Consider the following 19,279-nt stretch of genomic DNA (forward strand, 5'->3'; position numbering starts at 1 on the left):
ATCAAACAGGAGTAGGAGAAAATGGTGACTTCAGGAATAAAGAAATGAAAAGAAGCCAGAGGGGCTCCTGGCACCCAGATATATGTAAAAGGAAGTAGATTCCTATAAAAGGCCATGTGGTAGGTACATGGACATTTGACTTAGATTTTATAAGTGGAAGAAAAGAAAAGGGTAACAAGCAGCTTCTGCTACTCCTTACTAGGCTGTTAGGTTCTGATGGCAAGCATAGAAGGTGAATCAAAGGTATCTAGTTACCATAAAACCTATCCACACTGCTGAGAACAAATTCTTGGAGGCTGTCAGGACAGAACGCTATTAGAGCAGGTCTCTTTGCCTTTAGAGAGGTATCCATGGAAAGAATCACAAACATAGCCAGAATCCTTGTTCTTTTTTTGGGCACCCCAGGCATGAAAAACAGCAATCCATTTGGCGAAGTGCTAAGAACAACTTGGTATCAACTTGTTTCTTGGCTGAAGTCAAGGATGACTGCTATTATAGACTTGAGGTTTCTTGAAACTTCTCCACATTCATTTTTGAGTTTTCCTCTGGTTAGATGTTACCTGTGCAAGTGGTTGGGGGTGGACTATGCACCACAAATAGATGCAAACAGCTGAGTGACTCTCTTTTGTTTCTCTACATAGCTTATAAAAGGGCTGTTCTACTACAGGCTGGTTTTTATTGAGATCCGACATTGGCCCAGTCTTCCTGGGCTGAGATCAGAAATGGCAGTGACTCTGTGTGTGTGTGTGTGTGTGTGTGTGTGTGTGTGTGTGTGTTTATGCATTGCTCTGCATGTTGATTTTATGCTTGCTTTGTCATATACTTTCCAAAACTGTGGTATAACCCAAAAGATCACATTGGAAAATAAACATTGCCAAATCCATGCTGCGTAGACAGCAGTGCAGGTCCCAGGTAATCAGATTTATTTTGAAGTGTTAATTCATAGTGCATTCCAGACACGTATTATGAGGATGTGATGCAAACTGAATGTGGTTTTGAGGACCATTGTCATTATCTTCTGATCATGTCAGCAAATACTCATAGCTTAAGTCTGTGCTTCATGATCTTCCTATCTCCCACTCCCATGCTCTGTATATGTCTCCTGAGTCCTGGACCACCAGAATGGCTTCTAGACTTGAGTTCTTCTACTGACCAAACTAACTTTTCCCTAACTTCAAAGAGTCCTGGGTATCTTCAGAACTAGAGAAATCCAGGGTCATTGTTGAATCAGGCAAACCTGACTCCGATGTTCCTGTTCTACTTCTGTTGACACAGGATAGCAAAGATGAGCCCAACATTCTCAAGGGCCTTCAGCGTCTATCACTGGATGAGATCACTGATCTGTTTTCCCTGATCTTAACAAATAGGTCTGATTTCAGCTACTTTGTTCAAGACTCTTGCCAGTTCAAGATGACAGTGTGAGATGAAGCTGTGAAGTCCTCTATGCATTGTAATAATTCAGAATTACACTTAAAAAGTAGTTTATTCTCGTGCTTGTCAAAGACCAGGATCCCAACTCTGTGATTTAAATAGGTCTGCAGCTTATATAACAAGGAACAGTTGATGTTGCTGATATTCAGTCTGATGTAGTCAGGGACACAAGGCACCATTCATCCATTTGGAATGTGGCCAGACTCCTAGGCCTGGCCACCTGCTCTGATACACAGGAGGAAGGACAGGTTTCAATCAGTGAGAATTGCACTCCATTTTCTAACAGCCCAGTTTAAAGGGTGTTGCTGAAAGACTTCAGTCTATGACAGATATGGAAGGCAGTGTGTTGTCTTGTCACCAGCATTTGTGAAGGTCCTCGTGGTCAATAAGGAGTTGATTTTCCTTATAAAAGGAATTGAATGTGATAGTGTGTCATGTCAGTGACACCAGCAATTGTGGCTGAGAGGAAAAATATGATGAAGAAGTGGCTGCCTGCCCTGAGAATCTTTTGGGGGAGTGTTTCTAAGTAACATTACTAACGGCTCCCATGTACTAAGGGATTATTACATGTTGGACACTGTGACCCGTGCTGTGTTCATCTCAATTTCTAAACCTCACAGAAATTGAGGTAGGAACTCTCTACTATATTTGTGACTACATAAGGCTGCTTGGAGTGGTTAGGAAGCTTGCCAGTCTCAGTCCTGTTAGTGCAGAAACTTGTTTGGCTAAATCTACTAGAATTAGCAGGTTCTAAGTGTTAGGTGTCAGGTGCTGGTAGCAAGTTGAAATGGGATGGCTGGAGATTGGTCTGTTTCATGAAAGAAGACAAAACAAGCAAAAAGTAGATCTATTGGGTTGCAAAAATGCCTAGACATGGTTGAATCCAGCAACAAGAACACCTTTAGAATTCTGTTAATATGTACAGGCTGCTTTTTGAAGATGGGCAAACTCCTTCTAGTGGTTAAGACGGCTGCATTAAGTGGCAGGCTTGCAACCATGGCAATTGTCAATTCAATGGAATAAAAAATAAAAGGAAATATCCCCCATGCCTTATTTTGGCTTGGTTTAGATTACACACTCACTCCTTATCTAACTATGAAGACCAAAGTGCTTCAGTGCTCTGTTAAGTTAGTCTGAGTTATAGCTTCGCTTATTGAGCCAGGGATTAGTTAACAAATTAATAGCAGATATGCCCATATCACAAAGCAGGGATGAGTGCTGGGAGACAAAAGGACATGTGTTCATAGCAGAACAGTTCTAGGAGCATTAAGGAGAACCATTTAGCTAATAAAGGCTCCACTGTATTAACTTATGAAAGGAGATACATGTCGTGCCTTATTTATGACCCACCCAGTCTATCTAGGGTATCTAGGTAGGATTATTCCTGTTAAGAGTCCCATTGTTTCTGTGCGTGGATTGGGGGAGGCAGGTTAAGAAATATAAAATTGGGCCCAGCGCAGTGGCCTAGTGGCTAAAGTCCTCACCTTGAATGTGCCAGGATCCCATATGAGTACCGGTTCTAATCCCAGCAGCCCCTCTTCCCATCCAGCTCACTGCTTGTGGCCTGGGAAAGCAATCAAGGATGGCCCAAAACCTTGGGGCCCTGAACCTGCATGGGAGATCAGGAGTATGCTCCTGGCTCCTGGCTCCTGGCTTTGGATTGGCTGGCCATTGTGGTCGCTTGGGGAGTGAATCATTGGACGGAAGATCTTCCTCTCTGTTTCTCCTCCTCTGTGTATCTAACTTTGTAATAAAAATAAATAAATCTTAAAAAAAAAAGAGTAAAGGAGTTGGTTAACTTTTACATAGTCAGAATTGCCTTTGAAAATGCTTGGCTTCTGGGACTGGCATGGCACATTGAGTTAAGCCATCACCTGCAACACAGGTATTCCTTCTAAATACTAGTTCAAATTCTAGCTGCTCTACCTTTGATCCAGCTCCCTGCTATTGTGACTGGTAAGGCAGTGGAGGATGGCCTGAATGCTTGGACCCCTAGCACCCAGTTGGGAGACCTGGATAGAGTTTCCAGGCTCTTGGCTTCAGCCTGGAAGAGACCTGGTTGGAAGATTTCTGTCTCTCCCACTCCCTCTGTTACTCTGCCATTCAAATAAATGAACCTTTAAATAAAAATCTTCATTTCCATATGGCTGATCGTTCAGATGCCAGATTCTGACAAGGATCTTCTGTTATGTGTTCAAATAAATACATTCTCCCCATTCCCCAGCCCCACCCCATTTCCTGACAGATAGATGTAACCCATTTTTTAAAAAGATTTATTTATTTTTATTACAAAGATATTCAGAGAGGAAGAGATCCGAAGCCAGGAGTCAGGAACTTCCTCCAGGTCTCCCACACGGGTACAGGATCCCAAAGCATTTGGCCATTCTCGACTGCTTTCCCAGGCCACAAGCTGGGAGCTGGATGGGAAGTGGAGCTGCCAGGATCAGAACCAGCACCCATATGGGATCCTGGTGCGTGCAAGGTGGGGACTTTAGCCACTAGGCCACACTGCCGGACCCAGATGTAACCCACTGTAACAGGGTTCTCCAGAGAGACACAACTATGGGCTATGTAGAAATGTACAGGTGGCATTTGTTAAGGAAATCAGTTCACACAAATGTGGAGACTGAGAGTCTCACCATCTACCAGCTGGAAGCCCTCCATACCACCAGTACAACAGTCCAAATCTACAGACCTCCAATGCAAGGGAGCCAATGGCAGAACTGTCAGTTTGAAGAGAACCCTGGAGGAGAAAGAGTTGCTGGAAGTTCTGGAGTCTAAATGCAGGAAGTCTGGAATTCTGCTATTCAATGACAGAAGAGAAAGTGTCTCTGCTTAGGAACTACATGGACAAATTTGCGTTTTCCGGTTTTTGTTTTGCTTTGTTTCTTTCCCTCCGAGCTCATTGTATAGTGCCTGTCCATGTTGAAGACTGATTTTCTCCCCTCAGTCCACTCAAGTTTCACATGTTAATCTTCCCTGAGTACAACCTCATGGGCATTCCCAAAATCAATACCAGGTTTCTAAGTATTCCTTACTGCAGTCAGATTGGCTAACCATCACACTCACAGACTGAATTTTACCCAACAGTTCTTGAGACACTTTTGAGACTTGACTTTCAAAAGGAGTATGCCTGTCTGTTTCCTCTACCCTGCTTCTCCACCCATTTTGCTTGGCAGAATGTCAATTCAATGGCTGGAAGTTGAACATGTTACAGAATATGAAAAAACCATGTGTGGATGATCATACCAGTGCACATTATGGCTTGGATTGGGTGCCTGCTGGGCTAGGCTAGGCTGTAACCCTCACCAGCATCAGCTGGAATTAGGGGTGGGCCTGGCTGGGCCAGACTACAAAATCCACTGGCAAATACCAAGGTAAGGTGGGCAATACCAGACTGGGCCACAGTACCCGATCAGCACACATGAGAACCAGGGAAGGAGGGGGCAAAGCCAGTAGGGGGAATGTAGAGGGCTCACTTGCTGGATACCACTCCCATTGGAGAGCTGGGATGGGGCAGACCAGACCAGGCAGGGCTACAACACCTGTGGGCTTCATGTGAGCTAGATCAGAGAAAAGTCAGGTTGGACTGACTGTTCCTACTGGTGTAATCATAAATTAGAGAGGGTGAGGGTTGGTTGGGCTTTGCCGCAGCATCAGCTGGCATAGGCTGGCACTGGGGGGAAATGCTGTCAAGTTAAACCGCAGAACCACCTGAAGAGTGCATAATCCGGGAGTGGGAATGGCCTAGAAGGGAAATAGTGGGCACCTCCCTCATGGGTAACCACTCCCATTGGACAGCATGAAAACCAGCACTGGGGCAGGGGTGGCTAGATAGAACGAAACCTGCCAGTATGTGTGTGGGCTGGATAGTAGGGCTGGTTGGAGGTGAACTAGGTTTCAATGTCCACTGACATGTACAAGAGCTAAATGGGAAGTGGGACAGACTGAACAAGTCTGCGGTACATACTGGTAAACATGGGAACCAGGGGAGGGAGAAGGCCTGATGGGGGTTATAGGGAGTTGCCCAGACTAGGCTGCAGCTCTCACTGCTTTGCGTGAGGGCTGATTATGAAGTGGGCAGGATCAGGCTGGATTGCAACAACCATTAGTTCGCGTGGAAGAAAGGGCTGGAAACAGGACTGACCCAGCAATTGCAACCACCAAGATATGCATATGCTGATTGGGGTGAAAGACTGTGCTGGACCCTGAACTGGCAAGCACACACAAGAATGAGGTCTGGGATCTCTTCAGATGAAGTTTCTCCAACTGAACTGCTGATCTCAGAACCCCAACCATAAAGAGACTATGTCAGCCATTGGATTCTGAAGAGATTTCATTGTGCTTGGAACAGCGAGAGTGGCAGCAATTCAAAACTGCATGAGCAGCACCCTGGGAACATGCCCCGCATTGGGGACATGGGATGGGTGAGAGGTTGGTGGGGCTTCTTCATTTGTTTCTCCCCTGACCCCAGATATGGGGCGGGGGGTGATGATGGCATTAATGTGGAAACAATGGTCTTAACCACTTTCCTGTAGCCCTTAACCCTTTGCACTCTAATCACTTATGTAAGATAAATAAACAAATAAACAAAAATTGGGAAAAAAAGAAAGCCATGTGTGGATTATGATGAAACAAGAAGTCAAAAGGAGCCTAGGTTCTGGATGAATATAACATTATAATAACAAGACTAAACAGTTTACTTTTGGACTTCATTTAGGAGATAAATTTCTATCATCTTCACATCATTGGTATTTGAGGTATCCCCTCACAACTGAACTTTATCTTTCTCACAAACAGTTTGATGGAAATACTTCATAGGAATCTTAATTCCACTTAATTTTATATTTCATTTTTTTAAAATTTATTTTTATTACAAAGTCAGATATACAGAGGAGAAACAGAGAGGAAGATCTTCCGTCCAATGATTCACTCCCCAAGCGACCACAATGGCCAGCCAATCCAAAGCCAGGAGCCAGGAGCCAGGAGCATACTCCTGATCTCCCATGCAGGTTCAGGGCCCCAAGGTTTTGGGCCATCCTTGATTGCTTTCCCAGGCCACAAGCAGTGAGCTGGATGGGAAGAGGGGCTGCTGGGATTAGAACTGGTACTTATATGGGATCCTGGCACATTCAAGGTGAGGACCACAGTGCTGGGCCCTTACTAGCATATTGTAATGTAAAAAAATATCCAAGTACAATTTAATTGCTTTTAAGATTTGAGAGCTGTGTGTGTATGTGTGTGTGTGTCTGTAGAACTTCCCACTGGTGAAACAATGCTAATGTCTTAGGTACTTTCTTTGAATCCCTTAATTTCAACCATAATAGTCTGGTTCATTCTTCCATTTTGCTTTCATGCTTAGACACATTTGCAGATTTTTTTCCCCCATGTTTTTCTGTATTAACAAAAGGTTATCAAGGTAATTTTGTAATGATCTTGTTAGTTAAGAAGTACATCATGGACATGCCTCAGGTTAAGAGCTAGAAATACATTCTTTCTAGATAGTGGCACGCCACTCCATAATATAGCTGTTCTGAAACTGAATCAACCATCTCCTCTGAATGATATTCCTTTTAGGTCCAGGTTTTCTGTCTTGTTTATGAGGGTCTCTCATAAAATTAAGTCTCCTAAAATATTTTCATGATATTCCATTTTAACATTTAAATTTGTAGTTCTTCATATATGTTGTCAATAGGAATGATCATAGTTCTGAGTTGTGTATTTCAAATACAATTTAGAAGAGAGCATCACTGATGGAGATAGTGGAGAAAGTCTAATATTCATATCAAGTTATCTACTTCGTTGTTCCTAATTATTCACATGGGGGGGGGAGGGAAAATTTAGTTTTATTTGAAAGGCAGAGTTTGGACACGTCTTTCATCTGCTAGTTACTTTGCAGATGGCCACAATAAGTGGAGCTGGACTGCTTGGAAGCTGGGAGCCAGGAGCTTCTTGTGGGTCTCCAATATGGGTGCAGGGTTCCAAGGACTTGAGCCATCCTTGAATGCTTTCCTATGCCATAAACAGAAAGTTGGATGGTAAGTACATGAATGTGGGAATGCTCGTACTGCATGTAAAAAGCTTAAGCTACTGCAACGCAGCACCAGTCCCACTTGTGTTTCAATAGAAACCTTTCCCTTAAAATTTCCAAAACCTCAATACAGAACATTAAATTGCTTCTGCTTGAATTGGTGAAATACAATGTTTGAGTGATAAAGAACCTTGTAAGCCAAGACAGTTTGGGTTTTATTCTGAAATAAGGCAGATGGCAAAAATTAGATAAGCTTAATTCAAGAAAATCAGAAAATTTGGGCAGGTATGTGTCTCCCACATACCTTTCACATATTGTAGAGAATTGTCTATTGGGTTTGCATAGCATGAACACCATACCAAAAGAAAAAGTGTTATTCTAAATGAAAGCAGAGTGGTGGGAATGGTCTGTTATGTAGATGTGCAGTTCTCAACATGAATGATTTTTAAAGATTTATTTTTATTGGAAAGGCAGATCAGATTTATGTAGAGGAGAGACAGAGAAAGAGCTTCCATCTGTTGGTTCTCTCCCCAAATGGTCACAACAGCCGGAGCCAAGTTGATCCGAAGCCAGGAGCCAGGAACTTCTTCTAAATTTAGGAGCCAGGAGCAGGTACCGTTTCTCCAACTCTTTGGGCTGTCCGCAACTGCTTTCTCAGGACACAAGCAGGGAGCTGAAAGGGAAGGGAAGCAGTGGGAAGCAGTGGAGACACAAACTGGTGCCCATATGGGATCCCACCACTTCACACAGATGATTAACTAATTGAGCCATTGTGTCAGCCCCAGTCATGAATTTTTAGCACAAGGTGACCCAAACCTTCATTTCTGGTATTTGAAATTGAGTTTCTTCAAGTCTTCAGAGTCCTACCATATGTCAACACTTGGCAAGTCAGTTTTGCTTTTCTTAACTTTCAGAGACTTTAGGATTGCTGAAATTCCAAATAAAACTGTAATTGCATTTTAGGGACTTCATTTCCAAATGCTAGTTTTGACTCAGGCACAAAATGATTCATTCACCCCAATTTCAGAAAAGCCTTGGATTTTATTCTATATCAACAGGTATGTTTCTGGACTTGAGCTTATTCTCTTAAATTACCCAGTGTAATCCAAGCACCATCCGAACTCGATGGTCTTGGCCTTCTTTATACACTTAAAATAACCCTATGGCCATCAGTGACCTGGTTCTCCAAATATTGTGTTCAATAGGTACATGAACCCAAAGGACAAATGGTGTGTGCATGGGTCTCTCGTCATTACTGTAGTATCACTATATACTGCTATTACTTCCTTTCCTCTTCAGGATAGATAACAGTAACCCAGAGTCACTCAGTTGAAAGAGAATTACAAAAAATCAAGGGCAGCTACTGAACTCTGAGTTCTCAATGTGTTGTGATGTCGGGTTGAGTAATGTAGTTACTATTCACTGATATAAAGGTACAAAACGAGCCCAATTTAAGTAACTTGCCAAGGTCAAATTTTAAAAATCTTTATTTTTAAAATAAATTTTAAAAGTAACGTGTAATGTGGAAGTGTAAAATTTCCAAATACATTACTGTTGAGAATCTCATAACCTACACTATTCAGAAAGCCACTAGTAGACTTTCAATGCATTTATAACCACGAGCACACATATTTAAATGAGTTCATCTATACACTTCTTTGTCAGTAGTTTGTTTCACTTAATATCTCATGCCTCCCCCTTTTTTCCTTGTCTGCACACTAAAAACATTTCATTTTAACAGACAAGTAGATTTTCTTACATGGGTGAACCATCTTATTTAACCAATCCTTTACGGATGGATATTTAGGTTTTATTATTTTCTAACATGTAACTTGGTAAGCTTCTGTAGTACCTATTCTCAATTCCTGTTTCACTTTCCCAGTCCCTTTGGAAAACAATTCCAGTGTCACCATAACTTGTAGCTTAAAACATATTTGGATCTGTCAAGTTTCAATGTAAGTGGATACAATATTAGGACTCAATTTTAAATTAATAGAAACTCAACTCAAAATAACTTAAGCAAAAAAAAAAGATATTTATTGGGTCACATAACTGAAAAGTCCAGGGGATATACTAGCTTCAGGCACGGTTGGATCCAGGGGCACAAATGTAGTCATCAGGACTCAAGTCTCTCTCCATCTTTTGGTTCTGCTTTCCTCTGTGCGGCTTCATTCTCTGACTGGCTCATTCAACGTGGTAAGCCCTGTTGGTTTATCATTCTCCATAGCTGTAGTATCTCAGTGGAGCATTTTTCCATCTCCACAATTCAGTAAAATCCCAGAATTGAGCATCACTGGACCAACTTGAATCACATGAGCATTCTGGAACCAATGACTATGGTCAAGGAGATGAATCTGATGATTAAATCACATGTCTGTGTTAATGAAGCTCAAGTTTGGGTGAGACCGTCTATAACGTACATGGACTGCAAAACTGAAGAGGTGGTTTCAAGAAACACCAGGGAGCTGTTACAGTAGGATGGAATGAATACTGAGCAATTAAAAAAATTTCAAGTCCAGGATAAGACCAGATACTGAATGCACTTAAAAACTGATTAGGAAGGTGAATGGTAATGCTGGCACTGTTTCTTCCTAGTAAAATTCTAAAACAAACAAACAAAAAGAACCACAGAGGATTTGTCCTTCTTTAGGAAGCCTGCAGTCCACTTGGATGAAAATATCATCTTCAGTAACATTCTTTAGATGACAGTGAATTCCAGTAAAAGCATTTCATGAGCTGAGACCCCAACTGTCTTCTTGATGAGGACAACTAACCTCCAACCAGTAAATAGTACTGTGAAGTTATTAGAGTCAGCAATAATTGTAAGCTCAGTGTAGTATGGTTGTGTTTCTTTAAGTCTTTTGCCAAATCAAACTGGTAGTTCTGTAAGGAAGGACTGGTGAATCAGGTTCTTTTATCACTGTAGCAGAGACATGGACACTGGTTTTGATTTAGTAGAAGAGGTTCCAAGTGCTGATGCTCAAACACAGTTAGGTATAGAGGTTTACTTGACAGTTAAAAAAAAAATTACTGGTCAAGGAACGTATAGAATGGTTTTTACTGTTGTGAACCTTATGTCCTGGCAGGGTGAAGAGTGGGTTTTTTCTGTTCAAAAATTCTTGGTGGAATTGGGCACGATAGGCTGAAATGGGCTGCAGTCTTCTCATGCTCAGTCTGATGGCAGCAATGTGTTAAAAATGGCAGGCAACAGCTGAGTTGGGTAAACATACAAGCAAGGTAACTCGAGTAAGGCCAGCCATACCAAAAGCCAGGAAATGACCTGGAAGAACAGGCAAATAATGAAGCTCTATAAATCAGTTTTTACCCTGGGGAGTCCAGGGTTAATTTGTAGAACTTCCTCTGGATAAAAGTTTCTGACTTTAAAGGGCCAGTCAGGTAGAGCAGCTTAATTTTCCTCATCTACCCAGAAACTTTCTGGAGAAGGCCATATTTCCAATCTAGACTTGAGGTTTAGGAATCTATGCTACATCCAGGAACAGGGTTGGCAGAGCCAGGTTTGTCAAAGTTGGCCTTACTTTCTTTGGTAGCAAGTCTTCATTTTCTGTAAGTAAGCCCATCTCTGAGAATCAAGTTATAAGTCAAGGCCTCAGAGTATCTGAATGGTGCTATTAAAAGGTTAGATGATATCTGAGGCAGCGATACTAGGTAGGCTTCACTAACTTCTAGGAATTCTGCTTTTCCAATCATTACACACATATATTCTTATGCACAGTATACATTAGACACTTGAGCAAATGATTATCAAATTTTTAAAACATTATTTTTGATGATTCAAACTCTCATTTTAACAGAACATAGCAGGACTGGAGGGAATGAGTAGTAGGTCACTGTCTCTTTTGTACAGGAAAAGCAGAGGAAAAACAGCTGGCAATTTGAAGGTAGCAGAAATGGAGTCTATAGAAGCCTTTTTTCCCCCTTTTACAAATGAGATTTGTATATCCGAACAGGCTAGTCATTCATATTTTATTTTCATTTGTTGAAGGTGAGTAATCTAGAACAACCAGACCTAGGCCTTGCTTGATGATTTGCAGTGAATCACATACCCAACACTTAGTCCAGAGGATCAGGAGAAAGTATATAAAGAAACCATTCCCGTATTTGACCAGTGCATTCAACAGAGTAGTTGAGGACAGCTGGCCCTTAAGTTGACTGAAGGAATGTAACTTTTCTTATAAATTAGTCTCTGTTCAACATGATTTGGTCTGAGAGTTCAAGTGAATCCTTCTTGCAGAAAGTTTAGTTGATTTAATCTCTAAGCATGATTTCTTGCCAAAGATTAGAGTCAGTTGCTTTCAATCAGTTTAAAATAACAGTATTGAGACAGATGTGTTTCCTTTAAACATCCACAATGATAGATCTTAGCCCTACTGAAAATTCTTAGCTGCAATCTTTATAGATTTCAAGTCAGTTTGTGTTTCCAGAAAAAACAAAAAAACAACAAAAAAAACCCCACATATATACAAGTATTTAAAAATGACCAGCAAGCAAGCTATCATGGCTTGGTCAAAGGGACTTCCTCCATTTATCCCTACCCACATGTAGTTGTTATCAGACATCAAGTTGCACCTTGAAAGAACATCTCCCAAAGGAAACTTTCCAAATGTACATTTTAATCACACGTGAGAGGGGATGTTCAAAGATTGTCTCTTGAGGAGCAGCAGTTACGAATAGCCACAATTTTGTAGAATGGACAGATATAACAGTGATGGAGGAATTATTTTGGTTTAAAGTAATTAGGTAATTTATCTTGGAAACAGCAGTTAAACTGAACAAAAAATAGTGTAACTGCCACTAGTTCAATCATGTAGCAAGTTGTAGTCTGAAAAAATAATCAGGCATTAAGCCACTTTAGAAAATGTTGCCAACACTGCAATTCTGCTTTCATCATTAATGGGTCTCCCTTGCACATGAAGTAGAGTACTATGGCTGATGATGAGAGGTCCAATGTACAAGCTGGTCTAAGATGGCCTCAATGAGGTATCAGCTTCAATACTAGTATCCTGAAGGGCCAAGACTTCAACGTCATTACTGCAAGTACCACTAGAACTTCTGGTGTGAGAAAAGTTCCTTAATGTTGAGTTCATGTTCATCTTCTTGCAACTTTTCTAAGATTGCACACAGTAAGTATTCCTAACAATGTACAGCATCGACTAGTCAAGGAGCAAGTTGAGTAGAGGTATAGAAAACATCATAATGTCATTCAGGTCAACAATGTTATCTTAGGGCAGTGGTTTTCAAACTGTGTTCTGAAGAGTATTAGACGTTCTAAGAAGTCCCCATAGGTGTCACCACGGTGGTAAAGATGCTTTTGGCAGGTTTCAAGGCCACATTACTGCTTCACTGCTTCACCCAGAAGAGCTTCACTTTTATTCTGGGCTTCTGTAAACTTTTCATTCAAAGGGCATCATGGTTACAAAGCCTTTGGAAAACCAATGATCTAAGAGTAAGCTGTTCACAAAATGCTGAAATAGAAAAAATAGATCACAGAAACCAGAAACTGTGAGCAAAGCCTATTACAAATTCTAATTGCTTGAAGCTGGCTTTTAAATGACTATTGGAGAACAAAACTATTGGCTTTATTCTGCCATAGCGGTTAGTTTTCCTTGCTTTCGTCCCAGCCCACATACAGCTATAAAATGAATCCATTTCTTTGTCAATTTTAGTTCAAGAAGTCAATGGCTAGGTGACTTCTCTTCAAGCAATGATAAAAATCTCAGTGGGCTACAACTCACTCCTACTATCTCCAAATTATCTTTTTCTCCATCCCATCTCTCACTCTCCCCATCCAAGGTCCTTATCCACCCTCAAGATGTGATGCTCAAAAGCAAAGTTTATGGCACAAGTGTAGGGACAAAGAAGTATACTGTTAAATATCATGGAATTTGCCCAGTTTTGGGGCTGGCTAGTTTTGCCCTATCCCCCTCAGAATGTAAGATAACATTCAAGATGTAGAATCTTCAGAAACACACTAATTCAAGCAACTCATGACAAGGTAAAAGGAAGTGGTGTTTGTGTTCCCATACTCTGCGTATTATGGAATCTCTAGAGCAATCTGCTGTCAGTTACACTGGCTATAGTGCTTTAAAGCAATTTTCCCATTCCATCAAAAGGAATGCTGAAACAGTACTATTTTATGTATGATTCAACTTGGGGCTTACAGTGAGCTAAACAGTGAAATGGGGCTCTCTGCTGCAAGTATGAAGATATTTAATACACCCTGCTATGGTATTGAGCAGGAGAAGGGAGACATTTTATAGTATTTTACCACCTTACTGGACAACAGAACCACAGATATATTCTTGTGTTCATAAGTATTAAAACACAAAAAAACCAAAAACCATACATATAAATAATATGAGATTCCCCAACCAATTAAGCCATCTTTGGAAAGACCATGAAAGCAACTAAAGATCTGAAAGTACTGTGTTTCAGCCTTAGTGACTGAAGCATCTATTGCCACCAGGAGTTTGCTTCAAGATCTCAGGGAAGTGGAGATTTTGGTCTAGATGCAGCTATCATGATTATTATCATGTAAGTATTTTTGTTTTGCCTTAAGGGTACTGAAAAATGAAGTTAGAAATTCTTCTGGGGATCTCAATCTCTAACCATTTTAACGCTTTAGGTAAAGATGAGGCCAATTCCAAGGGGAATACTGGACTAGGAGTCAGAAGGCTTAGCCTCTACCACTTTATAGCTGTGCCACCTTGGATAGCTGCTTAACCTTTACATATTTCTATTCCCTCATTTCACAAAAGGATAATTTTTGTATTATTTTGATAAGTGAGCTCAATGCATGTAAAAGTGCTTTAAACTGTAAAGTGCTATATATAAACAGAAGGGATTACCATATAGGTTTCACCTTGATGTATCAAGAGGTCTTTTCTGGAATCTGATTGGAGGCTTGTGAAATGCTGTCTGGCAAAAGGGATTCCTTGGTAGAATTTCTTATAATTTGTGTGAAAATCAGTTCTGGTTCCTGAGTAATCCCGAAGAGGGTGTTGAGTTCACTGTGCCTTTGTTTTGATTCCAATGGGTCAGAATTTCTGCTTTCTTATTCAATAGGCTACTACAGTTATAGAGAATGAACAGGGTCTAGTGACCTTGATGGAATCCCAGTTCATGAACTTCAATCATTTGATACTGTGGAATAGGATCCAATGCTGTTCACAGAGTTTGCCTTCTTCGGACAGCGTAGACAACTTAAAAAAAAAAAAAAATCCCCTGATCCAAACTTATGTGTCTCTGAAGGATTTAACTGAAGAAACGAAATGCATATTTATGCAACAAATTGGTTCCTTGTGATGAAATCATTTCAGCTATTTGGCTTGAGGACTCTGACAAGACTATAAAAGGCTGTGCTGAATCTGTGTGGAACAAGACAGGAGTGGAGGTAAAGGCCACATCATGATGGCTGAATGCCTCTTGGATCACAGTGGTCCGCTGGAATGGTGTCTTCATCAGTAGTAAGGTGGTAGAAATCACCATGGGTAAAAATCCAGTACCAGATTTGTAGGCCAATGGAACAGCACAAGGAAGGTGATCAGAAGGTCCACGTGAACACTCAGCAATCAGAGGAGGCACATGACTAGAAGGGGCAAGGACAAAATAGTTAACAAGTGTGTATAATTTCAAACCCAAGACTCTAACACTGAGGCAGGACTGCTGCTATCAGTTGTTTGATAAGTACTACTACTTTACAAGCTTGGCTTAGAAACTGACAGATATATTAAGGTGGAATGGGATGACGCCCTGATGCCCCTAAACAGCCAACAGCATCACCAATAGTCAGCGATCTTAAAAAGAAAGTTCCTTGCCAAAGATTGTTTCTTGACTCCCAAGAACAAATTGTCTCAGGCAATCAGTAAACAGGAAATGCCCTACACCTCACACTTTGGGGAAATGATCTGACCATATTCAAACTGTTAGGCATCAGATGGATTAGTTGGTACAGAAGATAAAGTAGCTCTAAAGATGGCACAAAAAGAGGTGATATTTTAAGGTTACAAACTGACAACAAAACAATGTTACTCTTCTTTCTTTTCCAATGCTTTTCTGAATTGTTCATTATCTTGTTTTAAAAAGCTTTACTTTCAGAACATTCTATCTTTTGAAACATTTGAGAGAGGAAGAGAAAAATGCAAGCACACATACTTCCCCATCTGCTGATTAAACTTTTCAAACACTCAGGAGCTAAAAACTCAATTCATATTGTCTTGGGCAGGGACCCAACAACTTGGGTCTCCTAGAATAATATGTATTAGTAGAAGGTGGAACTGGGAAAGAAGCTGGAACAATTTAGGTTTTCTGAAATGGGAGGTGTTTCCCCCAGGTGGCAGTTAGGACTGCTGTGCCAAACACTTGTACTAAGATTTCATCTTGAGTATGAGAAAATAAGGCCTTGGTATTCATATTCCTTCTGTACATATTATGCTAGTCAACGTATCAATTTTTCTTTATGTCCAGGGACTTCCTATATTTTTATATTTATCATTAAAAGAAAAACATGAAATGTGGTCCACATCTAGTGACTATTCTTCCAATGAAGAGTCCTGTCAGTTACTACACAGCAATAGTGAATGCTGAGTTTTAGACTGCTCTCTTAATTCCTTTTAAGATGGTGGCATGTGTATACAAACACATACATTAAAAAGTCCAGCTATTTGTGAAAAGTAAATGCATTGCAAGTAACATTTTGTAGGCAAAGGTAGATAAAAGCTATATAACAGCATGTTACAAACTGAACTGTCTGATTAAAGCTAAGATTCATGGAGACAAGGGCATCCAAGGTAGATATCGAGGAAATGGCAGTTATGACAGGTGAAGATTCAGAAAATAACATTTCCAGGGTAGACAGTATGAACAAAAGGGTAAATATGATAAAAGAAAAAAAAGTAAGGTATTGTTTTTTTGGATAATGGCAAGTACCGTAATTCACTTTGGATGGAGTGTCATCAGTGTGCACTGAGTCTGGACAGAAACTCAGGTCTTCAAATGGCGCTGGTGGCAGTGTTGCTCAGTTGTTGCTTCTTTTCTCACAGCAAGGTCAACAGTCCCTGTTCCCGCCACAAAAAGAATCTACCTCCAGAGTTCCTGCCAGTACCCGACAAACTCTTCTGGGTTCTGGGTCAAGTTCTTGAAAATCTGTCGTTGCTCACTGCGGCTGCACTGAAAGATATCTGCTTCAACTGCTGTAGAATGCTGCAGCAAAAACCTTTTCAAATCCCAATCCTGGACATGTTGTGTTCTGTCTCAGAATTTCAAGCTTTTGAGTTCCAGTTGCTTATTTCCTCGTTTCTCTTGAGGAAAGCACCTTATCACCACACTTTTAAGGTTCTTTTGAGGTACATCCAGATTAAATTACAAAACAGCTAAAAGACCAACACATTTTTCTCCAACACAGTCATTTCTCTGGAATTGAGATAATTTGTCTTTGCCCTTTAGATAAAGGGGATAAGCCAACTGATACTTTTTTCAGATGTTTGAACAAAATAGCAGAATTGGCTAATTTCCAATCAGACAAAATACACTGAAATGTGTCTGTGTTCACTTGCTTAGAGCTGTACCACTTGCTAAGCACCACTCCACAAAGTGAAAATGTTTGAAATCCAACCGTTCAAACATTTTTGTAATAGTGTTTACTGGATAATGGCCTGGAATTTGATAAAAGCAGCTGACAATTAACACAGAAGCAAAAATTGGCATTTTGGCCATCTGAATCATCACACAAGCAATAAGAATACAAGGCAGGTTGAGGGAAAGTTAAAGATTTGGAATAACTTCCAAATCTGGTGATCTTGAAGTTCAGCAGTTCTAATACAACTTTTCAAAGAAGGTTAACTTTAAATAAAGAAAATCCCCCCCAAACACATCTTCAGGAATTCCATGCCAGGTTCAGTCTGTTCCAGTGAGCACGTTTGCAAACCAAACACAAAATCCCCGTGCATCAGTATTTGTTGGGCTTGGCAGCACCCGCTGAAAGTAAGCCTGTTCACTACCAACCACACAGACCAGGGAGACAAAATAAGAGCAAGGAACAGGTGGCAAACACAGTCACTGGGGGGGAGGGAGGTCAATAAAGAATGGGGAAAGGTGGTCAGGCACCAGTATAAACAGCGGAACACAAAGGATTTGCTGGGTCAAAGAAGATTAAACGAACTTCTTGATTCTACAGAACATATCCTCTCCTCTTGTAGCTGCTTTACCTTGGGTGCTACTGTACCATATATATACGCATCAGCTACCCTTTAAGAACCCCGTGGCGGAAAGAAGGGATTCGGAATAGAAGCCAAGCAGGGGAGCACTGGTTACCCCCCAATATCTGTTATGCATAGAAACAGCTCACATAATCCCAGGGACTCAAACAAGGGTGTTTAAATGGGTTGCGAAGGGTCCCAAATGACACGTAGGCCTCAGTTTCCTCCCTGTGGCATCAAGGAATTGTGGCTCTTAATAGCCTCTGGAGTCATGGCCCACAGAGAAAAACCTGCTAGCGACGGCTCCCCAACCCCTCAGGAATGCACATCTGCACAAACTTCCGCATACAAATTTCAAGGAGTTTGTGGATCTCCAGCTCCAATCCAAGGTTTCTCAGGGTGTGCGAAATCCGAGGATGGGGCAATTGGTCAGTTCTCTCACAACTCAAAAAAGAAATATTTTTAACACAAGCAATGATCTTTTTTTTTCTTTTTTTTCTTTTTTTTTTTTTTTACGTACACGTCCGCTTTGCCATGACCAAAGCGTTTTCAATCCCACACACGATAGGCAGAGGAGGAAACTGAGGCGCACACAGGCGACAGAGTGCCCGGCCTAAGGTCACTCGGCCAGCTGGGGACCAGGCCCGGAAGCAAAGCCAGCTCGTCTTCCGACTCCGGCGTTCGTCTCTCCACCCCGGAGCTGCCGCCAAAGCGCTCGCTCCTCACTAAGGCGGCATGAGGAGGAAAAGGCAAAGGAGAAAGCCGACCACCAACCATCCTCCGGCCCCTTCCTGTCCCCCCAGCTGGGTCCTTGCAGGCCCCGCAGGATGACGCCAGGCGTCCAGGCCGGCCCCGGCCACCCCCGCCTCCCCAGCAGCCGCCGCCGCCGCCGCTGCTGCCGCCGCCTCTCCGGCAGCGGGGCGGAGCAGCTGCCCGCCCCCGCCGACCACCCGGACGACTCCTCGGCGAATCGCAAACGCATAGGCCGCCGCCCGAGTTCTGCGGACGAGAAGAAAGACGCGGCGCGACCGCCAACGGCCACCGGGCGCGCGCCGCGGCGGCGGCCGGGCCTGCGCCCCAAGAGCGGGATGCCAGAGCAGGAGAAAGAGCCGCCAACCGATCGCTCGATCGACCGCGCGCCCGCTCCTTCGCCCTACCAGACCGGGGAGGGGGGGAGGGCGCGCCAGGGCTTCTTCGAGTTAGGGGCCTGACTCCCCGGGCGACGAGACAAGATGGCTCCTCCGGTCGGCGAGGCAGCTACCGTCCCGGCTGCGTCGCTCGGCCCGCCCCCCGGTACTGTTTCTTTAAATGGCGGAGAGGGGTCAGGAAAGCAGGAAGAGAGGAGCGCGCCCTCACGTGACGCCGAGAGAGGAAAGGAGGTGGGGGTGAGGCGGGGCGGGGCCCGGCCAGCCAAGATCCGGTCACGTGGAGACGACAACGTAGGCCGCCAATCAGGAAGCGGGCTCGCGCGGCTGGGGGGGCGGGAGGAGCTGTGGCGTTTGTGATTGGGCGGATCGTCCACCGCAGAGGCCTCGGGGGTTCTTGGGGCGTCGGGGAGTGCGCGAGGTGGCCGGGGCTTGTTGGGCCTTGGTGGAGACAAAAG

The 19,279-nt window shown here is 42.5% G+C and overlaps 1 long non-coding RNA gene across 1 annotated transcript; it reads right to left on the minus strand.

Moving 5' to 3' along the window:
* Positions 1 to 9,477: 9,477 nt before the first annotated feature.
* On the minus strand, positions 9,478 to 19,032 carry LOC121172122. Its single transcript, XR_005886203.1, has 3 exons — positions 16,409 to 19,032; positions 14,329 to 15,068; positions 9,478 to 12,945 (listed from the first exon to the last, which is right to left on the minus strand). It is a non-coding gene; the product is annotated as an uncharacterized LOC121172122 (long non-coding RNA).
* Between the last annotated feature and the right edge of the window lie 247 nt (positions 19,033 to 19,279).

The sequence above is a fragment of the Ochotona curzoniae genome, unplaced genomic scaffold (genome assembly GCF_017591425.1).
Source record: "Ochotona curzoniae isolate NIBS_2020 unplaced genomic scaffold, NIBS_Ocur_1.0 scaffold_274, whole genome shotgun sequence".
In the NCBI taxonomy this organism is placed as follows: domain Eukaryota; kingdom Metazoa; phylum Chordata; class Mammalia; order Lagomorpha; family Ochotonidae; genus Ochotona; species Ochotona curzoniae.